This window comes from Oncorhynchus masou, chromosome 22 (assembly GCF_036934945.1).
Source record: "Oncorhynchus masou masou isolate Uvic2021 chromosome 22, UVic_Omas_1.1, whole genome shotgun sequence".
In the NCBI taxonomy this organism is placed as follows: domain Eukaryota; kingdom Metazoa; phylum Chordata; class Actinopteri; order Salmoniformes; family Salmonidae; genus Oncorhynchus; species Oncorhynchus masou.
In genome coordinates, this window is record NC_088233.1 from 38,309,634 (window position 1) to 38,333,937 (window position 24,304).

Below are 24,304 nucleotides of genomic sequence, written 5' to 3' on the forward strand. Positions count from 1 at the left end.
CATAGTTAAACCTCGTAAAATGAAGCAGAGGTCATGTTTTGACAAAATGATGCAGAGGAACCCTAAACAAAAATATAAACAAAGGATTATCAAAGCAACATAATTAAAATGTTGGAAAATAAAGGTGCTCTACGCAACAATTCAACCTGCAAATAGCCCTTTTGTCTGATATATCAGTAGTAAAGAAATGCATTTGTTGAAAGGAAAACATAAAAGAAACCATTTACGGGTAACACTAATTCCTGCCCCTACAGGTACTTTTCAGCTGTATTCCTCAAATTGTACTTATTTCAATGCTGCATAGTGCACCTTTCACTGTTCATCTGATTTACCTTTTCATTAAAAAAAAGAAAACGTATGCAAAGGTAAAAAAAATATATATATATATATGCAATCACCTTTCGTACAGAGGTATGTCACACATGATCTCTCTTTTGGCTTTGAAAGACTGAAGCTTGGGAGGCAACCCCACAGGCTCAGGATTAGCTGACCTCAGGAATATAATTTACTGTTGATTTCTTTTCCTGTATCCTAGGACAGAGCAGAGGACCAGACGAGAGAATTAATGTATGCCCATTGTAACATGAAAGGAGCCTAACTCGGCCTACTTCTGTTTGCAGGTGTCTTGGATCTTCTCTGTTTTTCATTGGTGCTGAACTCTCATGAGGTCATTGCGGAGCTGTGGGGGTCGGAGCTCTGCTGGCTGGCGTGGGTGTCGTACAGGAAAAGCTTGTTGCTTAGCTCCGCCTGCCTCCTCTGCAGTTGGCTAGTTGATGAGTATAGCTCCTCTGCTTCTGAATGGCACAGGCTCACCATCCAGACACACAAACACCACCAGTGACTCACATCAAAGGCTGTTTCCAGTCAACATGCAGTGTATGTGTCTCACCTCCACCTGCATGTTGATGTAGACTAGTAAAGAAGCTAGCTCTATGCTGTCATGGAAACCATTTTTCAGAGGAACTGAACGGTGCCGTAGGAGACAGAGAACAGTGTGTTAATGTGTAAATGGGAGCCTATGGGTTCATGCACTGCATATTAGTGTGTGGATCCTACCTGAGTGGATGCCCTTCACAGGGAAGGTTGCCTGAGCCAGGAAGTTTGGGTCTGAGAACATGTCCTCCTCATTCACCACGAAGCGCAGGATGGTGAGCTCTGGCTCATGCACTAGGAAAGTCACTGGCTCTGGAGGGCCTTCCACACTGGGTTCAGCCCATTGTCACCTGAACAAGTCCAGTTACCAACATAAATAAATACACAATCCTCTTTGAAACAACACACAGAAGCTGAGTTTCTTTAATTAGCTGGAAAGTAATTCCATCCACTCAAACTCCCACTCCTTACGAGAGAGAACGGTCTTAAACTTGCTGTCCTCTGTGACCACACAGCTCCGTCTCTACAAAAGGGCTGGCGATGCTACGGCCTGGCTTTGGCAGGTGTCTGGCAGCTAGCACCTACAGGCGGCAGCACAACAGATTCAGTGCTCAACAGTAACCAGTTTGTTTACCATGTGAAAGATTATCAGGGATATGTCATTGTAACTAAATAATTCTGGACAATGAGGAGAGCCTTACTCTGACAGTAAGGGTGAACTTGACTTTCCTCTTCTCCAGCTGTGGATCATAACTGTCAGAGCACATCATTTCTGTCTGTTGCCTGTATGTGGACTGAAGAGGGCACTGTTGAGTTGAGTATTTATCTGGGGACACAAACAAATGATTACCACTGGTACACCGAGAAAGCACTTTTTTCATATCTGAACACAATTCAGGAGGCACTCACTCTCTAGTTTAGGTCTACTTTACACAGAATACTAGTTATCTCATTCCTCCATCTTTAACACGTGCTTGTCAAACTCACCTGCAATCTGAAAGTTGAGCGCCACCATGTGGCAGCCGCAGGCTCACAGAGGGTAAGGGTCGTAGTTGGATGAGTCCACACATTGGCCCTTGGGGTAGATGCGGCTCAAGGCCATGCGGTTATACCTCAGGAAGTCTGGAGTTCTGTTCTTGGCCGGGGTCTTGTACTCCACGAAGGAGCGGATCTCTTTGTAGCAATATTTCACTGTGGGGACATGGTTGGGAATGGGCAGACTTGAGTTTGATCAGACCAATACGAATATTTGTTTATTTATTTGGATCCTGTTTCGCAGCTGCTACTCTTCCTGGGGTCCACCACATTTGACTGTTGTGGAGAGTGACTTATTCTGGTAGTAATCATAAGAGTGTGAGTTAAGAGTAGATTGCATTTAATTTGAAAACACAAATGTGAAATCTTTCAATGTGTATTGCAGTGCATGTTATACAGTGGCGGCTCCTTAGAGGAGGTAGGGGAGGACCATCCTACTCAGTGAATTTCAGATAAATAAAAAGTGAAACAAAAAATGTTACCCTTTTTTAGAAAAAACTATACTAAACATATTCCTGTCACCAAACACACTGTCTTGCAAAGAAGGTCTAGAGTAGTATGGTGTAGCCGCAGCTATTATCCGTCCTCGTCTGGGTACACCCCCTTCCATAGACTTACACAGTAATTATGACAACTTCCCGAAGGACGTCCTCCAACCTATCAGAGCACTTTTCGTATGAACCAACATATTGCCCATCCAATCAAATTAATCCAGTACTGAAAGCATAAACTACAGCTAGCTAGCACTGCAGTGCATAACGTGTGGTGAGAAGTTGACTCAGAGAGAAAGACAACAGTTGAACAGTTTTTAACAAATTAATTTCTTTAAAAATGAAGGAGAAGGAGCAGAGAGAGAGAGAAAGCTAGCTATATATATATTTTTAGTTTCACTTACTTAGCTAATGCAGCTAATTTAGCCTTCTCAACAACTTGACTCAAACAGAGAGGAATGGTATTTCTGTTAGCTAGCTGGCTATCCAACACTGCAACTCTTCCAAGTCAAGGTAAGCTTTCGGGTTTCATTTATTTATTGCCACGGGGGCCCGCCGGTGTAACTGCTGAACTGTTTGCTGTATACCGTACAGTGTGATTGTACACATGGATTGGATTTTGGATTTAGTAACAAGTTAGTTCTAGTTTGTTGACTATAACATTAATATGGTGGCAACAATGTAGGCTGTGTAGCTGTTAGCGGTTATGGTATGAAGGTTTGTCTTGGTCAGGGTGGTAGGGCTGAGGATCATACCAAAGTGGTCCTTCTCCTTGCTGCGAGGCTGGGAGTACTCCACCAGGTCAGACATCTTAATGGCAACCTCTTCACTCTTCTCCACCTCCTCCTGCTGCTTGATCTGTAGGACAGAAAACACACAGCAGCTTCCTGTCAGCATGACATCACTGAAGACGCTGGGCTGAACACCTTTAGAATTGAAGATATAATTATTTCATAGCCTCTTAACTATAGATAGGTTATATGGAATATTATGATACTGGCCTCTAACTGCTTGTTGTGCTGCTTGGTGATCTCTCTCTGGGTGATCTCTCTCTGGGTGATCTCTCTCTGGGTGATCTCTCTCTGGGTGATGTCCCAGGCCACCTGGTACCACTCAAACAAGTCTTCCAGCGACTCAGCCGCAAAGTCAAACTGTATTTTACTGTCATAATCACTCAAGTGTCATGACATGGGACTCCCCATTCTTTCCCGATCTCACTGAGAAGAGAAATGGATGGAGGAAAGAGCGAGTTGACTATTTACTATGTGCAATGTACTGTAATAGAATACAGTGTTGTGTTTGGGTACAGGATTAAGCTGTGTTTATGTGAAGTACAGTAAATCTTATATTTAGCCAGTGTATGGTGTGGAGGTTTAAAACGATCCCTTTGGACTTGTGCAGTTGTGTGTCCTGTTGATATGTAGTATGGGCAGTCAGTGTGATGAGCATGTGCTGTGTGGAAGGACTGGGTGCTTTGGTATGTAGTGTGTTTGTCATGTGAAGACAGCATGTTTTATGAATAGATTATGGGCTCTATTCAATCCGTAGCGCTGAAGACCTGCTTTATAGCATGATTGAAAATTAGAAGCAATGTTCCGGCGGTCACAGAGACTGCATTCACGGCAAACGCTGCATATGTCGGCGCAAACAGAAATTACCTTTACATTTAGATCACGCAAATCTGTAGTGTGTTTGGACAAACGTTACACTTGGAAATGTCAACAACTCATTTTCACCTATTCCCCCAAAGGATTGTCCTCCATGACCCGTAAGACAAATATGTACACTGTAGAGTTCTAAATGTATACTGGTTATGTTAACACACAGGCAGAAATGGATGCAATCTTGAAACACAAGATACAGATAACTGCCAAAATAAAGGAAACACCAACATAAAGTGTCTTAATTGAGCCTCCACAGGTCAGAACAGATAGATCTTGGCATTGATTTTACGTGTCTGAAACTTTATAGTAGAAATGAGACCCCATTCTTCCATGAGAAATTCCATCATTAACGTGACTTGCAAAGCAAGAGTTTAAATCTTCAACATACTTCTGACTTATATGCGGGGTGGGGTATGTAAGTGAGGATATGTGGGGAGAGTGTGGGTGTGTTGAAAGATTGTGTGTCCGAGTGTTTGTGGGATTGGAAAACAGTGAAGAGTTGAAAGTGAGTGAGCAAAGGAAGTGGTTGCAAATGTCAGAACCCATGTGTGTCTGCGAGCAGGAGTTGTGACAGAGCGAGAGTCTCATTTTTTGCGCATACATGGGATATACGGTAATTTTATTTTTACAAATATATAGTTCATTTATATCTGTCCTATGGTGATGGATTGGTGCCCAACACTACCTACCCTAAGCATACCGCATGTAGCCTACCCAATCAAGACAGAAAGATGAATGCTAAAGCAGCACCGCCCCCTAGAGAGTCTGAGCCTGCCTGGCAGGGTTGGTCCAACAAAGCCAAAGCCCCCTGATGGGAGAACATAATATACAAGGATTTTCTCAAAGCTGCTAATGAAAACCTTGACAACATTGTACCTAGCCGGTGGGAATTCCGTTGGAGGATCCCAACACAGGTAGGTCGGTCTACAGGTGGTCGGGGAGAGAGGGGTAGAGGTGTTTGTGTGGGAAGTGTGGGTTGGGGTGTGTGCGTGTATGCATCCCACATCTGTTGCTAAGGGGTAATGATGTCAGGGAGTTTGGCTACACCTTTTCATTCAAGGGTTTTTCTTTATTTTTACTACTTTCTACATTGTATAACGTAATGAAGACATCAAAACTATGAAATAACACATATGGAATCATGTAGTAATCAAAAAAGTGTTAAACAAATTAAAATATATTTGAGATTTGAGATTCTTCAAAGTAACCATCCTTTGCCTTGATTGACAGCTTTGCACACTGTGATGATATTAATTAACAATAATTTAGTTCCAAATGTGAAAACTGTCCAAAAAATACTGTCCAAAGCAATACACAACTCTATTATTGTGGTGCGAGATTATAATATGGTTTTAAGTATCTCAATGAACCGTAACCATACTACAAACACCCTCATGCACTTAAGGAAATTATGAATATTATGGATATATTGGAATTAGTGGAGGCTCAAATATCCTGACCTAGTGAGATATACATGGCGGAGGCTCAATCAAGCTAGTCATCTTGACTACTTTCTTCTGACATTCTCGCTGGAACCAAAAGTTAAGAAAGTGTTCATATAGAAAATAATGCAGTCAGACCATTAAATAATTGGCATACACATTATTTTACAGCATTTCAACATGGACAAGGATATTTAAAATATAATCAAAGCCTACTGGATGACAACTTGTTTTTAACCAAGACAGAATAATTTATAACGGACATTTTCCTACATAACATAGGTGCAGAAGATCCCCTTATTGTATCGGACACTTTTAAATGTGCCTTTAGAGGCAATGCAATTCAATACTCATCTTTCAAACAAAAACTATTTAGGTCAAACGAGTTAAGAAAGGAAACAGATGAACTAACAGTACAGATACAGTTGAAGTCAGAAGTTGACATACGCCTTAGCCAAATACATTTAAACTCAGATTTTCACAATTCCTGACATTTAATCCTAGTAAAAATTCCATGTCTTAGGTAAGTTAGGATAACCACTTTATTTTAAGAATGTGAAATGTCAGAATAATAGTAGAGAGAATTATTTATTTCAGGTTTTATTTCTTTCATCACATTCACAGTGGGTCAGAAGTTTACATACACTCAATTAGTATTTGGTAGCATTGTCTTTAAATTGTTTAACTTGGGTCAAACGTTTAGGGTAGCCTTCCACAAGCTTCCCACAAATAAGTTGGGTGAATTTTGGCCCATTCCTCCTGACAGAGCTGGTGTAACGGAGTCAGGTTTGTAGGCCTCCTTGCTCGCACATGCTTTTTCAGTCTTGACCACACATTTCTATTCGATTGAGGTCAGGGCTTTGTGATGGCCACTCCAATACCTTGACTTTGTTGTCCTTAAGCCATTTTGCCATAACTTTGGAAGTATGCTTGGGGTCATTGTCCATTTGGAAAACCCATTTGCGACCAAGCTTTAACTTCCTGAACGATGTCTTGAGATGCTGCTTCCATATATCCACGTAATTTTCCTTCTCATAATGCCATATATTTTGTGAAGTGCACCAGTCCCTCCTGCAGCAAAGCACCCCCACAACATGATGCTGCCAACCCATGCATCATTGTTGGGGTGGTGTTTGAGGACAATTCTCCAAAAAGTATGATCTTTGTCCCCATGTGCAGTTGCAAACCATAGTCTGGCTTTCTTATGGTGGTTTAGGAGCAGTGGCTTCCTCCTTGCTGAGCGGCCTTTCAGGTTATGTCGATATAGGACTTGTTTTACTGTGGATATAGATACTTTTTTTACCTGTTTCCTCCAGCATCTTCACAAAGTCCTTTGCTGTTGTTCTGGGATTGATTTGCACTTTTTGCACCAAAGTACGTTCATCTCTAGGAGGTAGAACACATCTCCTTCCTGAGCGGTATGACGGCTGCGTGGTCCCATGGTGTTTATACTTGCGTACTACTCTTTGTACAGATGAACGTGGTACCTTCAGGCGTTTGGAAATTGCTCCCAAGGATGAACCTAACTTCTGACCCACTGGAATTGTGATACAGTGAATTATAAGATAAATAATCTGTCTGTAAACAACTGTTGGAAAAATTACTTGTGTCATGCACAAAGTAGATGTCCTAACCGACTTGCCAAAACTATAGTTTGTTAACAAGACATTTGTGGAGTGGTTGAAAAACAAGTTTTAATGACTACAACCTAAGTGTGTGTAAACTTCTGACTTCAACTGTAGATAGTAATAAAAAACTGGACCATAAAGGCACAGAATAAGTTACTGGAAAAAAACAAAAAGAACTGGAGGAACTTATTCAAGAGAGAAAAATTATTTCAGTCATACAAAAGTTATACTTAAATCCAAACTGGTTTTCCAGGAGAATGGTAAGAAAGACTCACTCAGCGTTCAAATTACAACCTTTACTTTCAGTTATTTGAAAATTAAATCATCTCCAAAAGATCTCTATTTTGTTTTTAAAGCCATAGAAAGCTGGTTGCAATTTCAGTTTAATCCACCAGAAAATACATAACAAATATAACAATACATATTATGGTTAAACTCGAATATACTAATTGACAGAAAAAAAACATTACAAAATAAATATATATTTTGTTCAGTGATATCATAAATAGGACTGGTGGAGTTACAGTATGTCACACATGCAGCTAACAAAAACATATGAAAATGTCTGCTCTATGCAAAATTACCACCAACGGATTGATGCATTACAGCAAAAATAGAGGAGGCAAGTGGAAGAGGGAGAAGATAAAGAAAAAGCATAAATTGTCCCCACCACTAATCTAATAGTGGGGTGGTAGGTGCTCAGTCTTCCCTATGACTCAGCTCAGGTACACACACACAATTGTATAGAATCGCATCAATTCGTTCCCCTAATCAAACCAAATCTCACGGAATCTTTTCAAACTGAAATGTATCATTCCTATATTGTTTCAGAGCCCATGTATCTATCTAGATGCGTATCAAATTGTTCATGAAAGGAGAGATGCACATCCCTATTCAGGCACGCTACTCCTTACACAGTTTAAGCTAGAAACACCGTTCAAACTGTAAAACGTGTTGACTGGTCTGGTTTGAGTTGCTTGTATTCAACTTTTATACTTTTAAAACTATTAAGCTTTTTGTCCTTTTTGATGTCCATCTTCATTCACTTTCATGGGACTTATTTCAGCAACATAAAGGTCCCATTGTGACATCATAACTTCCAACATTTAATTCACTGTAAATGCAATAATGAAACTTTTGACACAAATTAGCTACTTTGACCACTTTGCCAAAAAATTTGATAAAAAGTTAGAGGGTATGAATTTTTCTTCTACTTCTCTGCTATTCAAATACGAAATCGGAAACAAAAATATATTCTACCGATTACAGATTTTTCCAACTGCTTACACACAAAATCTTTTCATGTCACACGATTTTTGAAACCTCTCACTCAAAGTGCAAAACTACACACCAAATATCCAAAACCATAAGCTATTTCTCAGCCTTTGACTCAGTTGTCAATTGCATAAAACACTTTTTTCAAAACACTACACACAATTCTCTACCTAAAACACAAAAATCTAACAGGAAGTGACTTGCTTTCCTTTTCCAAACACAACCAATCAAAATGCTACACTTATTCACCAGGTCACACACACACTCCTCACATGTACAAACACTAATAGCTTAACTGATCACTAACCAATCATTTCTTTACTGTAGTATAGGCCTATAAATAGGTCAGATTACCTGTTTTGAACTATGGATGCCAACAATGGACAGAGAGCAAGAGGAGTAGGAGGGAGAGGAAGAGCAAGAAGAGGACGAGGGCAAAGAAGAGAAGGAAGGAGAGCTATCTCTGATGAGATTAGGACAACACTTGTTGATCATGTGATCAACCACGGTTTGACCATGAGAGAGGCTGGACTGAGAGTCCAGTCCAACTTGAGTCGATTTACAGTGGCGTCCATAATTCGAACCTTCAGAAATGAGAACAGGTATGCAACTATCTATTACTATTTTAGCATTACAGTAATGTACTGTAAAATACGTATGACTGCATAGTATTGCATAAACATTTGTAACTGTAACCATTTACTGCACTGCATTGAATGAATGAGGTTGGTTATCAAGCTGCACTACATTGTTTTGTACATTGTTTACAGTTCCTATGCTGAACACATACTGTGTTTGAATTCTGTACAGAGTGGAAAGGCAAAGACATCATGGAGGACGAGAACGCTTGTTTACAGATGTACAAGAGACTGCTATTATAAATATGGTTTTGGCCAACAATGCAATTAGGATTCGCGAGATAAGAGAGCATATCTTGAATAATAATGAATATTTAACAACATCAATGCTGTAAGCCTGTCGCCCATACAACGCATCCTCCAACGGCACCGAGTGACAATGAAACAACTTTACAAGGTGTCATTTGAGAGAAACTCTGACAGAGTCAAGAATATGCGACATGAATTTGTAGAGATATGTATGCAACACTACTTCCAGTACTTCAGACATGCCATATTTACTCATCTCTATATCCTTTTGTCTGTTACAGAGAGTATTGGAGCTGGATGGCATTTACAGTGTACTTGTTACCCCTCTCAGCAGATTACTTTCACTGTAGAACATTGTATTGAAATGTAGATATAAGCCTATGAAAGACCAAAGAGCTTTAGATTTAGAACAACAGTGTTTACATGGTATATCCAGAAATGTACTATTATGAAAGCAGTGTTTGCCATTTGATGCAAATGCTTCATTCTGACATGTGTTTATGGCATTTTGAATGCAGTGTTACATTTTGAAGGAGATGTGAGGCCTTTTGCATTTTGTGTGCGCAGTCTTGGGAATTGTGTGTAGAGTTTTGAAAAAAGGAGACAGTTTTGAAAACGTGTGTAAGCAGTTGGAAAAAACTCTAAACTATACAGCTGTTTTACTAACGGCATCAACCAAATTTCCTGTAACGTTTTATAAACAACTTAAATTTTGACCACTTTAACAAAAAGTTAGACAGAAAGTAAGATTGTATGAAATCTTCCTCTACTTCTCTGCTATTCAAATCGAAACAATAATATATGCTACAAATTTAAAGGTACAGCTGTTTTAGTAACCACATAAATGAAAATCCCAGCTTTTTTCCGAACAACTGAAATATGTACAACTTTTGCAACACTTTATACATCAACTTAGAGGGCATATTGGTCTACATTTCTATTCACATCTGGATTCAGAACATAATTATCTACAACCAATCAAACGTTACAGCTGCTTGTCAGGGTTTAGAGTGAAAAAAGTAGCTAGCTAAGTCAGCTAACAGCACTCCCATGTCTCCTCATTGAGCAGCCCAAACTGAGCCGTTGCTATGGATACTCACACAGGCAGAGGAGCGAATGGGGCAGTGCAGGCAAAAATGATGAGGAGGGTGATTGAATTTAGAACAATATTGTAATGATGATGAAGAATTGGGAACACCAAGTAACCAGCTACAAGGAGGCAGCTAAGGCCTTAGTGCATCGTCCTCCTTCTCAGGATTGTGCCCGCTGCTTTTTATAACGCAACTGGCTAGTTTGTCTGTCTGTAAAGAGAAGAGCTGCTCTGACTGGATAGAGCGAAGCTGTCTCCCTTTACTCCTTTCATATTTCACCCCATCACATCTCATCGCATGTTTCAGCCTGATCATGTAGCCTGCTGTTACTATGATAAATCAATAGGCAATGATCTTTTCTAGCAAGCTATCGACAAGCGAAGCGAGAGTAGGGAAAGAAGAAGAAACACTGATGTGCATTGTCACACCCCTAATAACAATACAATAGATCAGGGGTGTCAAACCAGTGGAGGCTGCTGAGGGGAGGAGGGCTGGAATAATGTCTGGAATGGAGCAAATGGAATGGCATCATCAGCTGTATATTAAAGGTCCCACAGTTGACAGTGCATGTCACTGCAAAAACCAAGCCACAAGGTCGAAGGAATTCTCCATAGAGCTCAGAGACAGGATTGTGTTGAGGCACAGATCTGGGGAAGTGCACCAAAACATTCTGCATCATTGAAGGTCCCCAAGAACACAGTGGCCTATCATGGATCCCCCGGTACTAATGCTCATTCTGTTCACCAGTTCCGGAAGTCTATGTCACCGGCTTCATTAAAAGGGATTCATTATCATCAACCCCGGACTGTCTTGTCTGATCACACACACCTGGTTCCCATTTCCCCTGATTAGTATGTTATATATGTGCCATCTGTTCCCTCTGTCAGTTATTGTTCCCATGTCCATTGGTGGTGTGAGTACCTATGCGTTGGTGCAGCTGTTATGCTATGTACTTTATATATTGTGTATTACGTGTATCGTCCCGTGGCTTCAACAAGGTTTACCCTCGCTCTTTTGTTTGGGCATATTTTTTTGGGTGTATTAAAAACCCATATTGTGTATTCCTGCACTTGTCTCCAAATTCCTTTATACCAGCATGACATGGCCTCCATCATTCTTAAATGGAAGAAGTGTGGAACCACCTTGACTCTTCCTAGCCCAGCCAAACTGAGCAATCGGGTGAAGGAGGTGACCAAGAATCTGATGGTCACTCTGACAGATCTCCTGAGTTCCTCTGTGGAAATGGGAGAACCTTCCAGAAGGACAACCTGATAGAGCTTGAGAGGATCTGCAGCGAATAATGGGAGAAACTCCCCAAATACAGGTGTGCCAAGCTTGTAGCGTCTTACCCAAGAAGTCTCAAGGCTGTAATCGCTGCCAAAGGTGCTAACAAAGTATTGAGTAAAGGGTCTGAATTTTGTGATATTTCAGTTTTTCTAAAAACTTGTTTTCGCTTTGTCATTATGTGGTATTGTGTGTAGCTTGATGGGGGAATGTTTTTCAAATCCATTTTAAAATAAGGTTGTAACGTAACAAAATGTGGAAAAAGTCAAGGGGTCTGAATACTTTCTGAATGCACTGTATTTGATACCATTCCATTTATTCCAAACTCATTCCATATGGCCTAGTGTCTGCAGGTTTTCGTTTTTTCCTTTCAATTAGGCCCTAGACAACCAGGTGTGAGGAGTACCTTACTAATTAGCGGCCTTAATTCATCAATCAAGTACATGGAAGGAGAGAACCTGCAGACACTTGACCCTACATGGAATGAGTTTGACACCTGTGCGGTAGATGTATTTGATGCGTAGTCTGAAGGGGAAAACGTGTTTGTTTTTTGTTGCGTGTGAAAACTTCTTTCAGTTTTGACATGCAACATTTTAATTCGAGTTGTGTAGCCTGTTCAGTTCAGTCAGTCAGCATTAGTGATTCGTATTTTCCTAAAATGTTTGGGAAACGGCACATGAATGCAACAGTCTGTGCGTGCGTGTGTGTGTGTGTGTGTGTGTGTGTGTGTGTGTGTGTGTGTGTGTGTGTGTGTGTGTGTGATGCACGTGTATTTCTACACTTTATGTAGCCGTTAACGATGATGCTAATGTAAACTGTCCTTCCAAAAATCTCTCAATTAAATGTTAACTACAAAGTCGCCTACAGGCCTCATGGCAGAATGTCATGATTGATGTAAATAATGTAGTTGCCATTTGTTTTGCAAACTCTGCAATCGCATTAGCACCATGCAAAATACTGATCACTCCTCCTACCAGATCCTTTGTCTCAGATTTGATATTGAACACTTCCTCAAAAAAGTTGGCAGGGAAAAATAGCTGCAGTTTTCCTCCATAGTCCCCTTTCCACCTGTAGGGAGCACCAGACAGAGGTTTGTATGTTTCTAATCTGACGTGTGTGTGTGTGTTCTTGGGCCTCTCCATCGATCACTGTCTTTGGACACATTGTGGATCAGAGCCCCCTGGCAGAAGTTTACTCAGTTCATCAGGTCTCATGGGTCTGTAGTCGTACGCTTTATCTATCTGTGCTCTTAGGCTTGTGGAATTACAGATACAGTATATCAACAGGTAGATGCATACATTAATACACATACAAACACACTACATTTGAAATTGCTTGAGAAAATCTATGAAAATTACCTCAATTTAGGGAAACATGTTAAAGGGATACTTCGGGATGTTAGCAATGAGGCATGCTAGAAGATACCCATAGACTTCCACTAATTGTGATAATTCTAGTTAGCAACTTCCTTGAAAATGCAAGAAAATACATCAAATGGTATCCATGAGTTAATTTGACTCTGGGAAGTAGATACAAAGGAATCCTTTAACGTAATGTGAGCCTACCAGTGATGGCTCGATTTCATTTCATTTACAGTGAGGCGCAGTCTCTCTCCTACACAGACGCACCATTGCAAACACATCAGTAAACATACTCTTTAACTTTCCCACCCCCAGTAGTCCAGTGTCTAGCCCCCTTTCTCCCTCCCCCTCCCTCTGCCCTCCTCCCGTCCCCATTATACACTGAACCAAATTATAAACGCAATATGCAACAATTTCAACTATTTTGCTGAGTTACAGTTCATATAAAGAAGTCAGTCAATTTAAATGAACTCTTAAGGCCCTAATCTATGGATTTCACATGACTGGGAATACTGTTGTTTACAGATACCCGTAAAAAGAAAGGCAGGGGCATGGGTCAGAGAACCAGCTTTTGACCACCACTTGCCTCATGCAGAGTGACACATCTCATTTGCACAGAGTTGAACAGGCTGTTGATTGTGGCCTGTGGAATGGTGTCCCACTCCTCTTCAATGGCTGTGCGAAGTTGCTGGATATTTGCGGGAACTGGAATACACTGTTGTACACATCGATCCAGAGCATCCCAAACATGCTCAACGGATGGCATGTCTGGTGAGTATGCAGGCAATGGAAGAACTGGGACATTTTCAGCTTCCAGGAATTTTGTAAAGATCCCTCCGACATGGGACCGTGTATAATCATGCTGAAACATGAGGTGATGGCGGCGGATGAATGGCACGACAATGGACCTCAGGATTTCGTCACAGTATCTCTATGCATTCAAATTGCCATCGATAAAATGCAATTGTGTTCATTGTTCGTAGCTTATGCCTTCCCATAATATAACCCCACCATGGGGCACACTGTTCACAACGCTGACATCAGCAAACCGCTCGCCAACATGACGCCATACACGCTGGCTGCCATCTGCCCGGTACAGTTAAAACTGATTCATCCATGAAGAACAGACTTCTCCAGCGTGCCAGTGGCCATTCAGATGAAGCATTATCCAACTGAAGTCGGTTACGACGCCAAACTGCAGTCAGGTCAAGACTCTGGAGAAGACGTCAAGCAGGCAGATGAGCTTCCCTGAGACAGTTTCTGATAGTTTTTTAAAAAGTTTTTTTTTCTACCCCTTTTTCTCACCAATTTTGTGGTGTCCAATTGTTTTAGTAGCTACTATCTTGTCTCATCGCTACATCTCCCGTACGGGCTCGGGAGAGACGAAGGTTGAAAGTCATGCGTCCGCCGATACACAACCCAACAAAGCCGCTTCTTAACACAACGCCATCCAACCCGGAAGCCAGCCGCACCAATATGTCGGAGGAAATACCGTACACCCGGCAACCTTGGTTAGCGCGCACTGCGCCCAGCCCGCCACAGGAGTCGCTGGTGCACGATGAGACAAGGATTTCCCTACCGGCTCAACCCTCCCTAACCCGGGCGACGCTAGGCCAATTGTGCGTCGTCCCACGGACCTCCCGTTCGCGGCCGGTTACGACAGAGCCTGGGCGCGAACCCAGAACCCAGCTGGTAGTACAGCTATCCGGGTGGCTTGTCTCAGACGATCCCACAGGTGAAGAAGCCGGATGTGGAGGTCCTGGGCTGGCATGGTTATACGTGGTCTGTGGTCGGGCGGACGGTTGGACTTACTGCTAAAATCTCTAAAACGACATTGGAGGCGGCTTATGGTAGAGAAATTAACATTAAATTCTCTAGCAACAGCTCTGGTGGAAATTCCTGCAGTCAGCATACCAATTGCACGTGGCCTTCTATTTATTGCCCCCAGAAAAAGGTACACCTATGTAATGATCACATGGTTTAATCAGCGTCTTCATGTGCCACACCTGTGAGGTGGATGGATTATCTTGGCAAATGAGAAATGCTCACTTACAGTGATGCAAACAAATTTGAGCACAAAATAAGCTTATTGTGTGTATGGAACATTTCTGGGATGTTTTATTTCAGCTCATGAAACATGGGACCAATACCTTACATGTTGCTTTTATATTTTTGTTCAGTGTACATCTCTTCCAACCTTCCCCCTTTCCCTTTGTTCCTCGCTGCCCCCGATCTCTCCTCATCCCTCTCTCTCACTGTGCTGAAGCGGCTGACCAGTTCCGGTGTGACAGGGTAGCGTAGTTTGATCTTGCGATACAGTGGCTTCTTTCGGAAGTAGTTGACCAGCTCCACCAGGCTCTGGAACTCAATGGTGGATCTCAGCATGTACATAGAGCCATCCTTCTGAATACGACAGTGTTTGACCTTCCCATCACCTCTGAAGGTGATGGCGTAGGAGTCGCCATCCTCTCTCTGTCCGATGAGGAAGGCTCAGTCCCAGGGCACAGCCTAAGTGAGGCACAGGTCAAAGTCGTGGCAGCGGAGGGGCATTTCACGATAGTGCTGGATCAGTGAGTACACACTGGGGAAGTGCAGGTTATCAGTCAGGAACTAGAAGGTGTCTTCCCTCTGAGCCAGAGCGGACACGACAGTGCTGGACCTTCCCACTGCGCCTACAGTATAACACTCCAAAAACAAACATCAGCACAGCAGAGTATTACACACAGTACACACATACTGAAGATGTCAGTAGAGCTGCAGCCAAGCTGGCGTACCAGAAGGAGAGAGTGAAGTCAGTCACAAAGATGTCACTTTCTCAGATCAGGAAGGTGCCATCCCTGCCTCCCGACTCAGCACAGAACTCCTGCAGCAGCCTCTCTGTTGTCTGCCTCCCCTCACTCCTCCTACCATGGAACCAGGCCTCTGACGTGTGGAACTCTGGGGACTACAGCAGGAAGGGAGGGAGGGAGGTTTGGAAGAAAGGTAGGCAGATGAGAGAGAGAGGAGTACAATAATGAAAGAGTAATAATTAAATACAGTGACAATAATCATTGGTTTACTACTTTTACAATATTCTCCCTTGTTAACCTTCCTGGGCTCCTCGTCCTCTTCCTCTGCGGAGTAGAGCTTGTCATCTGAAATCACACAGTAGCGCTCGTTCCATCGCTATGGGTGGACAAACAGGAACAATGTCAGAGCAGTCGTCAATGGCAACCATCACAACAACAATATACACAAACAACACTAACAATGCTTAGTCATGAAACAAATATACAACCTACTTCCTGAACCAAATACTGTAGGCTTACCGATTTCTAAGGAACTCAGAACCATATCATGGTAAGGCTGTCTCTAAGTTACCTGGTCTACTGGGTCCCAGATGTATGGAGCAGAGTTGTTTTGTGAGGGTGTATTCTTTCTGTGATACTCCTGCACTGCCTGGTGAATTCTCAGGCATCTCCTGGGTTGTGTTCATTAGGGCACACTGTGTCACGACTCTCGTGGGTTGAATAAGGAGACCAAGGTGCAGCGTGGTAGGTGTTCATGATATTTATTAAACTGAACATCGCAACAAAATAACAAAGTAGAAAAACGAAAGTGCACAGTTCTGTCAGCCAACTAAACAGCTAAACAGAAAATAACTACCCACAAAACACTAGTGGGAAAATTGCAGAGTCAACATGATTCCCAATCAGAGACAACAATAGACAGCTGTCCCTGATTGAGAACCATACCCGGTCAAAACATAGAAATAAAGAAACTAGAATGCCCACCCTAGTCACACCCTGGCCTAACCAAAATAGAGAATAAAAGCCTCTCTATGGCCAGGGCATAACACACTGTAGCACATCTTTTAAAACAAGTGCTTTTTATTGTATAAGTTACACTATTACCTTAGTTTCACTGCATTTTCTTCCATTTTGTGCCTATTGAACACAACCCTGATTTGCTTTCCATTAATACACACACACACATATGATTACGTACGCACTATACATACACATCGATTTAGTACCTTAGGTATGTGGTAGTGGTGGAGTAAGGGCCCGAGGGCACACAGTGTGTTGTGAAATCTGTGAATGTATTGTAATGTTTTAAAATTGTATAAACTGCCTTAATTTTGCTGGACGCCAGGAAGAGTAGTTGCTAATGGGGATGCATAATAAATACAAAAATACCAGAAATGAGGAGAGCACTGAGGTCGCATCTGAGGGATGTCTCAGGAATCATCATCTTTGTGTCTTATAAGCATATCTGGGCTGTGGTTAGTGTTTGCATTACATGGGGAAAATGGCAACCTGAAGACACATTGGCGAATTGGAAATATATTAAAACGGGCACCAGAGAAGTGTTATTGCAATGTCGCCATGTCAGTTAGTTTCTCTGCTGTGTGACAAATCTAATAACCCAAGAGACGGTATAGGATCATTATCATAAATGGGCCTTTGACTTTTTCTGGTTTGGAATGTGACCTCCACAAGCCTATCATGAAGGTTATTTCATCTTTATAGCCCATCATACCATGGTGATGATCAATATACTGCAACATTCTGCACATACTACACCGGAAATAGTTTTGCCCTATGACTCAATCCTTCACATTATTCCCTCCCATCACCATGGTACCCTCTGGCCTGGCCCCCACCTTGAGGATTATCTTGCCCTTGAGCTGCATGTGGGAGGGCAACCGTTCAGCCATCAGCTCCACAGGCTCCATCAAAAGCTTGTCCTGGAATACCTCTCTGAAGAGACGAGCCATCTGCCTCTGCTGCTCTATGGGGCAGTGCACCTCGATGGAGAGAACCACAGCGTATTTGACAACAACAGCACCACAACTCTCAGTCAACACAGGGGGAATGTTCTAGAAACATGTACAGTCCTCAGTTGTAAAGCACTTCAGTTGTGGGTATGTTTGTTAGTTTGGGTGTGTTTTCTCAGACAGAAAAAGACTCAATCAGATGTGACGAAGGCATGGTCATTGATAGCCTTCACCACTTCCTCAAACTTGATCTTGGTGGTCCTGGTCCAGCCATGGTATATGATGGGCTCAACTGGCCCTTCCCAGCAGTCCACTACAGGCCCACACAACAGAAGACAATCATTTAGAACTATATAAGTAAATGGATAATGTAATGAGTCCAAATTGAAATATGTGAGGGACTTTTTATGGAGTTTACGGTGTACTACTAACACTCAACACAGCAGCATCCCAGACGCAGGCAGCGTACATCGGCCTCAGTGGATAACTCGCTCCGCAGCTGGTCTCCAGTCAAGTACCTGAAGGAAAAACATCACAACAAGAAATACAAAATGCAGGCAAATCATTAACATCTGTGTGTTTATCATAACATCATCCACAGCCTATTCATTACATCGTTTTACAGTATTGCTGAGAACTGTACTAACACTTGGTGTGAAACATTGATTTAAAAAAAAGTGAAGTAGTCTGTTTCATAGTGTTGTCGTGTATTTCTGTGTTATATGGCGGTACCGACGTGTTATGTGAGGAGTTGATCCAATAGAGGGACAGTGGGTTGTTCATGTCCAAGTTGCACATCTGAGTATTTCTCATCCCAAATCGAGTTCTCGTCAGAGAAGAGGAAACTGAGGAGCTAAAGTGAGAGAAGAGAGAGAGAACGAGAGCGCTGTGACAAACATAACACACTATTCTCCACTCCCCATACAGACAAATCACACACTGTGTCCCACCTTGCTGACAGTGAACTCTGGATCGTTGGTCTTCCTCATGGTTTTGCCTATAAGGTTGGTCATCAGCTCTCTGACCTGGTTCACGACTCTTGAGAGAGAGGAGCAGAAAGAGTGAGGAAAAAAGAGAGAAAAAAGTACAATACAGGGAATTATAAAAGGTAGATTAAACACTGACTGAAAATTACAGTTTTACCAATTTTATAATTGAAAGATAGCTTGATTCTTTACCTTCTGCTGGTACAGAAGAAACCGTTGGAAATCATGGAAAAGAACTGCAGAGGCATATGGTTTATCTGTACTACTACAGTAGGGTAGAACCACAACACACCAACAACAAGACACGCTTACCGGTATAAGCCGAGAAAATTATTGATTGTGATTGTAGAACGACATACAGTATTTCAAAGAAATAGAAAGACCCACCCCATGATGAAAGCACACGACTCCCTTTTAAACTCCTCGAGAATCTGATGAAACACATACACACACAAGTCACAAGTCAATACACAGTCACACACACAGCCAGGTTGACAGCACAAATCTGTCTCATCATATTATTAAACATGCTAAATGTGATATACGAGCTAACACTTTCAATATCAACACATACAGTACATAAGCTGGAAGAGGAGTAAAACTGTCAGTAAATGGTGGTGAATGTCAGAGCAAAAACCAAGCCACAAGGTTGAATGAATCGTCCATAGAGCTCCGAGACAGGATTGTGTCGAGGGTACCAAAAAAATTGTGCAGCATTTAAGGTCCCCAAGAACACAGTGGCCTCCATCATTCTTAAATGGAAGAAGTTTGGAACCACCTAGACTCTTCCTAGAGCTTGTCACCCATGTAACGGCTGTCATTGGTGGAAGAAGGAGAGGACCAAGGTGCAGCGTGGTACGTGTTCATGATCTTTTAATTACACTGAACACTAGAACAAACATAATAATAATAAACAGAACAAACGAAACAGCCCTTCTGTTACAGAGACAGACAGAAAACAACTACCCAGAACTCAAGGGGGAAAACAGGCTGCCTAAGTATGGTTCTCAATCAGAGACAGCTGTCAATCATTGTCTCTGATTGAGAACCATACTTAGGTAGCCTGTGTTCCCACTATGATTTGTGGGTAGTTGTTTTCTGTTTTGTGTATTCACCTGACAGAACTGTTTTGTTTCTTCCTTTCACTTTGTTATTTTGTTTTGTGTGTTTAGTCTAATAAATTAACATGGACACTTACCACACTGCATATTGGTCCGATACTTCCTCGTCAGACGGCGAAGAGATTCGTTACAGCCCAGCCAAACTGAGCAATCAGGGGACAAGGGCCCTTGGTCAGGGAGGTGACCAAGAACTCAATGATCACTCTGACAGAGCTCCAGAGTTCCCACTATGAAGATGGGAGAACCTCCCAGAAGGACAACCATGTCTGCAGCACTCCACCAATCAGGCCTTTATGGTAGAGTGGCCAGACGGAAGCCACTCCTCAGTAAAAGGCACATGACGGCCTGCTTGGAGTTTCCAAAAGGCACCTAAATGACTCACAGACCATGAGAAACAATTTTCTCTGGTCTGATGAAACCACGATTGAACTCTTTGGCCTGAATGCCAAGCGTCACGTCTGGAGGAAACCTGGCACCATCCCTAAGGTGAAGCATTGTGGTGGCAGCATCATGCTGTGGGGATGTTTTTCAGTGGCAGACTCTGGGAGACTAGTCAGGATCGAGGGAAAGATTAACGTAGCTAAGTACAGAGAGATCCTTGTAAAAAACCTGCTCCAGAGCGCTCAGGACCTCAGACTGGGGCGAAGGTTCACCTTCCAAGAGGGCAAAGACCCTAAGCACACACCCAAGACAACGCAGGAGTGGCTCCGGGACGAGTCTCTGAATATCCTTGAGTATATCCCGGACTTGAACCTGATCAAACATCTCTGGAGAGACCGGAAAATAGCTGTGCAGAGACGCTCCACATCTAACCTGACAGAGCTTGAGAAGAGAGCTTGAGAAACTCCCCAAATACAGGCGTGCCAAGCTTGTAGCATCATACCCAAGAAGGCCCAAGGCTGTAATCGCTGCCAAAGGTGCTTCAACAAAGTACCGAGTACAGGGTCTGAATACTTTATGTAAATGTGATATTTCTTTTTTTTTCTTTTTTTAAATTAGCAAAAAATTCTACAAACCTGTTTTCGCTTTGTCAATGTGGTAGAGCCGTGCAATGCACTTGGTTGAATTGGAAATTAAAATTCGAATGGAAATTTTGGAAATGCACTTACTAATAGATTATAAATTAGATCGACATTCGGATGTGCAACCGGTGTTTTGTCTTGTCTGCCAATTCTATTAGGAATATTAACACAAGACCCCCGCCAGAGACTATTACAGGTGCACAAAAGACATCACCATTGCGCTCCAGTTGAACCTAAAAGCAGATTTCCCCCTTGTCATTGTCACTTTGCTTTCCACTTGCACACCTACAAAAAAATGGAACGTTTTAAGACTTACACAATAAATGAAACAATCAGTGCTATAGCTGTAAAGTAGCCTCTTCTATAAATTAGGCTACAGATGAAATAAGTTATGATGAACTTCACAGGGTGGTGAAAATGCACGGTGATGAGCTTGATGCTCCTTTCCAATAAATATCGAGGATCTTATTTTGGTGACAGGATCATCAATGCTTGGCTGTCATTTAACAGAATATCAAAATGCATGTTTTTCCATATTAATCTCATCATGTTGGCCATACATGGGCACGTGCCAATACCGGAGTGGGCACACTCGCTGTATAACGCAACATCGTTTGTGGGAAAACCATCAGTAGAGTTGGAAATGTGATGGAAAGCCATTTACCATGTATTTTTTATTTGGTACATGGGAATTTACCCACAAAAAAAGTGTTTTTGTGTGTGCTACATCATCACGCACAGCCTTTTATCTGCAACAAGTCAATTTGATAGAAACACCTCTGGTGGGAAAATGTGCATATTGTTTTTATGCAGATTTTAGAATATTCACATAAAAATCTGTCAAAAATTGGAAGAAAACCTAGCTGGTGTTAGCAGTGGTCTCCTTGTCAAAACTAAGACTGCTGCTGAAACAAAGACGGTCCCATCGATCTATTGGAGGAAGGCTGCACACCACTGTCTCACCTGAGTATTTTACCTATTTATTGTCAGATTCTCTCATTTGGCTCTTTTGTAGTGTTCGCAAGTATGTGTGTTTTCTATCCCAGTTCGCTCCCCGCCCCTTGGCTGCAACGCTTCTAATTTGGTGTACCCTGCACGCACCACCCATGTGAAATTCTTGGTCTTTGGCAGTGTTTGGAACTGCCAATCCGTGGTTAATAATCTAGAGTTCATCTCAGCCTATGCTGCCCTTCAGTCTCTAGACGTTTTGGTCCTGACGGAGACATGGATCACCCCAGATAACACTGCTACTCCAGCTGCTCTCTCTTTATCTCGTCTCTTATATTCCAGAGAGCCTCTGATTGTCGCAGTGGTGGCACAGGGCTGCTAATTTTTCCTAAACGGAGATTTTCTCTTTTCTCCCTCACTCACCTGATCATCTCCTCATTTGAATTTCAAGCTGTCACTGTCACTTGTCCACTCAAGCTGAACATTGTTGTCATCTATCACCCACCAGGTTCCCTTAGAGTTCTTCAATGAGTTTGACATCTTAATAAGCTCATTTCTTGACGATGGCTTACCGCTCTTCGTACTGGGAGACTTCAACTTCCTGATGTCTGCCTTCAATTAATTTATGTCCAACTCTTTCTTTCCTCTCCTTGCCACTTCTGACCTCACCCTTTCCCAGTCCTCTCCCACTCACAAGGCAGGCAATACGCTTGACCTCATCTTTACAAGAGGCTGTTCGCCTACTAATCTCATGGCAACCCCCCTCTAAGTCTCTGATCACTACTTTGTTTCCTTTTCTGTCTCCCTCTCCTCCAAGCCTAGCCACTCAGACCCTAACCAGATGGTCATGCACAGTCGCAATCTTCACTCTCTCTTTCCTACTACTTTCTCCTCTTCTATCCTATCATCTCTCCCTTCTACTAAATCCTTCTTCATCCAGTCTCCTGATTCTGCCTCTTTGACATTACTATATTCCCTTTCTGCATCATATGACTTGCACTGTCCCCTTTCCTCCCGGTTGCCTTGGCCCTCCCCTCTTGCTCCGTAGCTGAGTGACTCATTCTGAGCTTATTAAATAATAGGGCTGCGGTCAGCTGAGTGAAAATGGAGGAAAACTAAACTTCCGGAGGACTTACCTTCTCTTCATCTGTATCTGTTGCTAAACCTACTTTATCACTCTACATTTCAAGCTTCTGCCTCTAACCCTAGGAAACAATTTTCTACATTCTCCTCCCTCCTCAATCCTCCACCACCTCGCTCACTGCGGACGACATGGTCAACTACTTTGAAAAGAAGGTTGATGACATCCGCTCCTCATTTACTCAGCCTATTGAGTCCACTGGTCCCACTCACACATAACTACCCTACACCTTGACCTATTTCTCCCTTCTCTCACCAGATGAAATCCTGTGACTAGAAACCCTCCTCAAGTAATCAAAATTCAACCCCTCTGACGTAGAAAAAAAAATTATATTTATTTTCTTTCCAAAACACTAGTGCCGTCTCTGACCAACTCTCTTGCCATCTCTCCCAGAACGATGTACTTGGCCCTAACCAGTCAGGCTTCAGGATGGGTCACTCTCTGCACTGCCAAAGCTGACTCTATCTCCTCTGTTCTCATCCTCCTTGATCTATCCACTGCCTTCAACACTATGAACCATCAAATCCTCCTCTCCACCCTCTCAGGGCTGGGCGTCTCAGGCTCTGCACACTCTAGGATTGCATCCTACCTGGCAGGCCACTTCTACCAGCCGACATGGAGAAGATCTTTGTCTGCACCACGTACTCTCACTACTGGTGTCCCCCAGGGCTCGGTTGTAGGCCCTCTCCTGTTCTCTCTATACACAAAGTCACTCAGTTTCATCATATCCTCACATGGTCTCTCCTATCATTGCTATGCGGATGACACTCAACTACTTCTCTCCTTCCCCCCTTGACATGCATCTCTACGTGCCTGGCAGATATCTCAGCTTGGATGTTGGCCCACCTCCTCGACATGACAGAGCTGCTCTTCCTCCTAGGGAAGGCCTGCCCGCTCCAAGACCTCTCCATCACGGTTGACAACTCCACGGTGTCCCCCTTCCAGTGCAAAGAACCTTGGCGTGACCCTGGACAACACCCTGTCGTTCTTTACAACATCAAAGCAGTGACTCGCTCCTGCAGGTTCATGCTTTACAACATCCATAGAGTACCACCATACATCACACAGGAATCGGCGCAGGTCCTAATCCAGGCACTTGTCATCGCCCGTCTGGTCTACTGTAACTGTTGGCTGGGCTTCCTGCTTGTGCCGTCTGGTCTACTGTAACTGTTGGCAGGGCTTCCTGCTTGTACCATCAAACCCCTGCAATGTATCCAGAACGCTGGCATTCAACCTTCCCAAATTCTCCTATGTCAACCCGCTCCTCCGCACACTCCACTGGCTTCCAGTAGAAGC

At 42.7% G+C, this 24,304-nt stretch overlaps 1 pseudogene; it reads right to left on the reverse strand.

The window, feature by feature from the left end:
- Positions 1 to 482: 482 nt before the first annotated feature.
- LOC135508830 (1-phosphatidylinositol 4,5-bisphosphate phosphodiesterase gamma-2-like) lies at positions 483 to 23,919 on the reverse strand (annotated as a pseudogene).
- Between the last annotated feature and the right edge of the window lie 385 nt (positions 23,920 to 24,304).